Source organism: Cryptotermes secundus, unplaced genomic scaffold, assembly GCF_002891405.2.
Source record: "Cryptotermes secundus unplaced genomic scaffold, Csec_1.0 scaffold337, whole genome shotgun sequence".
NCBI classification, from domain to species: Eukaryota; Metazoa; Arthropoda; class Insecta; order Blattodea; family Kalotermitidae; genus Cryptotermes; species Cryptotermes secundus.
Window position 1 is genome coordinate 752,711 of NW_019733323.1, and position 5,019 is coordinate 757,729.

The following is a 5,019-nucleotide window of genomic DNA, read 5'->3' on the forward strand; positions in this document are numbered from 1 at the left end:
AGAGGTTTCCAAGACTTGCTGAGACAAAACCCCCCCTCTCTGTTCATATTTCCTGGATGCAGTTCAATCTCAATTGCCTCCCTAATAATGCGATCCATATAGCGGGTCTTGGTGGCGAGGATGGAGGTATTCTGAAGCTGAATTCGGTGTCCCAGATCGACGCTGTGTTCAGCTACAGCCAACTTGTCCGGTTGTTCGAGACGGATGTGCCGCTGATGCTCCTTCAACCTCATGTCCACGGAGCGGCCTGTCTGCCCAATATAGACCTCCCCGCACTCGCATGGGATACTGTATACACCCGGTGTCCTTAGGCCCAGGCTGTCTTTAACCGGCCGGAGGAAATTGGATAATTTGTATGGAGGCAGACCCACTGCTTTGATGTTGTGTCGGGACAGCACTCTGCTGATACGGTTGAATATTGTCCCGACATAGGGAAGGAAGGCAACTGAGCCCGGTTTGTCTTCAGGCCAGCTGATGTTGGGCCGACGGTTGAGAACTCTGTAGATCTGCCGGTTGTTGTATCCGTTCTTCTTGAATACATCCTTCAGGAGCACTCCGAAACATCGGTTAACACCACATATACACGGTGCCAAATCCCAGAAGACTGCTCTCTTTATACATCATTATTTGCATTCCTCAGATTGAAAATATGCAGACGTGGTATACAACATGAAGAACTTGACTGCTGTAGTGCAGCTATAATATTTGTTCAAATTATACTTGATTTGGAATGTTGATAATATGTATGTAAATAAAAGTGAGGCAGATAGGATGAAGTGAAGGCATATTTCACAACATACTGAATGATACATTGTTATTCATGTCTCATTCAGTTCAGTACAGTAGTTTTGCTAATGTATGTACAGTGTGAACTTCTACTCATACTACTCAGAATGAGTCTGCAGATGTAATTCATTAGTCACTGAAGGTTATCAAAGAGAACTAAGACATATACATATTGTTATTTGTCTTGCATCTGCTGCTGATTTTTGCTCTTAATCACTATTCAAAATCAAATCATCCCCAGCACTGGCAATAACTGCTTTGATATTTTCATCCTGTCATGTATGTCCCAGGATTGTGGCTCTTTGGTGTCATGGTGAACACAGTTTGCCCCTTTTTCTACAGTTATGTGTGCTGTTGATTCTAGTAAGAGCTCTTAATGTCATTCAAACTGAAGACTATTTTGCTTCATCATATACCCCTTGACCTTGGCCCATATGAGCTGTGTAGGGTTCAACTCACAGTGATACAGCAGAAGACAGAGTACTTAGTTATTCTATGCTTTCACCATTTAATCAACCATATTCCTGTCATAAAAACTTCTGTATTTAGATACTAAGCTGACCATCTCCACCCTCAACATTTGTTCCCTCTTCAAAGGGATAGCTTTTCATTTTAGGCAATCTGAAACACCTGTTTTGTTCCAAGATGTAGGCAACTTTTCTATCTTCATTGTGTGATACGATTGTGAGCATAGTTGTCATCATGGAAGTTTAGAATAGTCATTTACAATGATCACAAATGTTATCAATTGCAGATTACCTACAATTGCAGAATTGAAACCCATGCAGAAATACATGAAAGCAGACATTAGGAGATTTCACCTAATACCTGCTTTCGAGTACTTGTCAGCATCTTATATTGTGGTTTTCCTTTTTTACTTTTGTTGTGCCAGTTGAACCTGACCAGTGGATTTTTGCCCCCTAAAGTCTCTAAACATTTTATTCATAATCTTTCCCATTAAATAGATCATTTGTAATGTTTCTACGAGTATGTAAGAGTTATCCTTCAATAAAAAGTCTTGTACACATTTATATACGTAATTGTTATTTTTGCATCTGCATGGAAACCTTTCCTTGGGCGTGTTGAATGAATAACATATTTCAGAAGTAGTAACTACTGTCTCCACAAACATTCAAAACAGACAAATAACTAAACACACTGACCACTTTGTCAGTGAAGAGAGGCATATGTACCATGCGAATGGTACTTCCCTCACCTCTATGCCGCTACGAAATGTTCACTCTTGCCTCTCACTGCTGGTTATATTCATGAAAAATGCACATGTAGAGACCAATATATAGGTGGAAGGATATTAATAAATGACTCCAAATATCATGGTTAATATGTGGATTGGATTCAGAGAGCAGTGAGTATGGTAACTGTCTTTGGGTTCCATTACGTTACACAATTGCTCGAACATTTGAATAAATTTTAGCTAGTCATTGAAGATTCATACTCTGGTCTTGTAATATTTGGCACCATGTTATCTGATAATTTTTTACCAACATTTAAGAAGACTGTGCTGCCTCCGTCTTCAGGGCAGAGTGATATGGTCTAGAGTTTGAAGTGTACTGGTAAGATCTGAAGTTCTTGGGTTCTGATAGTATGTCCCTGAAGAACGTTGGTAACCACCTACTAGATTACATGGTGCCATAACCCAGATGACCATAATTAAATGTCCACTACCATGAAACCACACATCTCATGAAATAATGAAAAACTTGCGGTGGTAAAAATTGTGTATTACCTGATACCCAAAGCCTGCAGAAGCATGTGCTGTGGTACCAACATATGTGTGTGGGATTGTCGATGCTCTACATGTAAAAGACAACAACATAAAACTGTAACAATTGTATAAATTGAATGTACAGAATAGCTGCAAAGCTATGTGGAATGTTCAAAAGTTGGCTGGCCCTAAAAAGGGCAATTTGTTCCACCGTGAGTGCGCTGGTAGAATTTGCTCCTTTGTAGTAGACCAAGTGTTTACGTCCATTCAGCTGGTCTGTCTGGCCGGTGATGTGGTGCTGCATGCGCCGGTAGGAACAGCTGCCTACGGCGCAGTTGCTGGAGAGTTGCAGCAACTACGTTAGCTGCCTGGTCGCAGAGTGAGGTTGCTGGAGAGTTGCGGCAACTACGTTAGCTGCCTGGTCACAGAACATGGTTGCTGGAGAGTTGCAACAGCTGATTGGCTAGTGCATGTGATGATCTACAGGTGGGCTGGACATCTAGTGCTGTATAAATGCAAGTGGTGGTAGCAACGTGCGGCAATGTGATATTGACTAGGAGTGAGTGCTGTCTGTTAGACTGGCGAAACCGCGTGTTAGTATGTGGGATGTTCCCACATGATACTTAATGGTGACAAAGGCTAACAGTGGTTATACCCAGTTGGGTATCTGTATAATAGTATGTTATTAAGTTTATTACAATAAGATGGTAATTATACTGTTTTCTAGGAAGAGAAATGTAAAGGGCCTTAAGGAACCGACTCTCTTCAATAAGACAATCCAGCTCTCCAGCAATTTCAAGTACCTTGGTCTAGAATTAGACAATGGACTGACATGGAAAAAGTAGCTGGACAAGGTCATTAACAAAGCCTATAAGGTTTTTTAGACATGCAGAAGCATGTTTGGTAAAACTTGGGGACTGCCGCCACACGTTGTGCATTGGATATATACTGCGGTTGTAAGACCCTTAGTTACATATGGCGCCACAGTATGGTGGCCCAGAATTAAACTCAAGACGAGCAAGGCAGAACTTAGCAAATTGCAAAGGTTGGCCTGCTTAGGTATCACAGGAGCAATTTGAACATCTCCAACAGCTGCAATGGCGATACTCCTTGGACTCCCCCCACTGCCTGTACAGTTGGATGCAGAGGCCAGGGCAGGAATTTACCATCTCCAGTGCAGTGGACAATGGAAACCTAGATCTGATGTGTTTGGCCATGTGTACATAACTCAGGACGTGAAAAAAGAACCCATATTACAAATGAGGTCTGACAAAATGATGCTGAGACATGTATATGAAAAACCCTTCACAGTCAGATTTCCTGACAGGACTGAATGGGAAGATGGGTTTCGGCCCAATAGAAAAGGGGGACTGATCTGGTATACAAATGGTTCCAATATAAATAAGGACGCTGGTGCTGGTGTGTACTGCTATGGCACGAGGCAGAAACTTAGTTTCAGCCTTGGGCAGTACACAACAGTATTCCAGGCAGAAGTATATGCCATTATGGCATGTATTATGGAGAATTTAGATAGAAACTATAGAAATATGAACATCTACATTCTATCTGACAGCCAAGCTGCACTTAAAGCACTTGACAAACACTAGATCACCTTGAAATTGGTCTGAGATTGCCATCAAACACTCATGGAACTGGTCAAACATAACAGGGTACAACTGATATGGGTGCTGGGGCATGAGGGTATTGCTGGCAATGAAACAGCACACCAATTAACTAAGATTAGAGCTGAACATCCATTCATAGGACCTGAACCAGCCTGTGGTATCTCTATAGGAGTTGCCAGACTGGACAAACATGAAACACAAGAAATACTGGGAATCCTTAACTGGACTCAGGCAAGCAAAGGGATTTATATAAGGACCTTCTACTAAAAGAGCAAAGGAACTGTTGAAGTTAAACAGGAACCTGCTACGATGGGTGGTAGGACTACTTATAGGACACTGTCACCTCAAAGGACACCTGTTCAAACTCGACTAAGTGATAGTCCCACTTGTGAGAGGTGTCAAGAAGAAATGAAACAGCCACACACATATCCCGTGTGAATGTGAGGCCTTAGCTTATTTAAGACTACGTCACTTGCGTCAATACTTTATGGAACCAAGTGACTATTTCAACGCCCCACGTACAAAATCCTGCGCTTCTTTCGAAGCACAAGATTGCTGATGGGATAATCAAAAGGCAAAGCATGATAGACCACTGTAGGTGGCAGTGCAAGGGCCCAGAAAAAGGCCTGCCCATCACACATTCATTCATTCATTCAAGTTTATTACAACTCGTGCCTTTCTCGTGAAAATATCTCAAAGATGGATCAAATAAGATTTCACAAAATGTCAAAGTTGCCCTGTTGTTTGAAATTGAAATGTGGATCCTGAGGAGCATGGACAAAAAAAGCACAGCAAGGCAGACTTCTCAGGCCAGGATATATACAATGGTATAATTTGCAATGAAACAGTAGAAACTTGTTACAGCTAACATAACACAAGTCA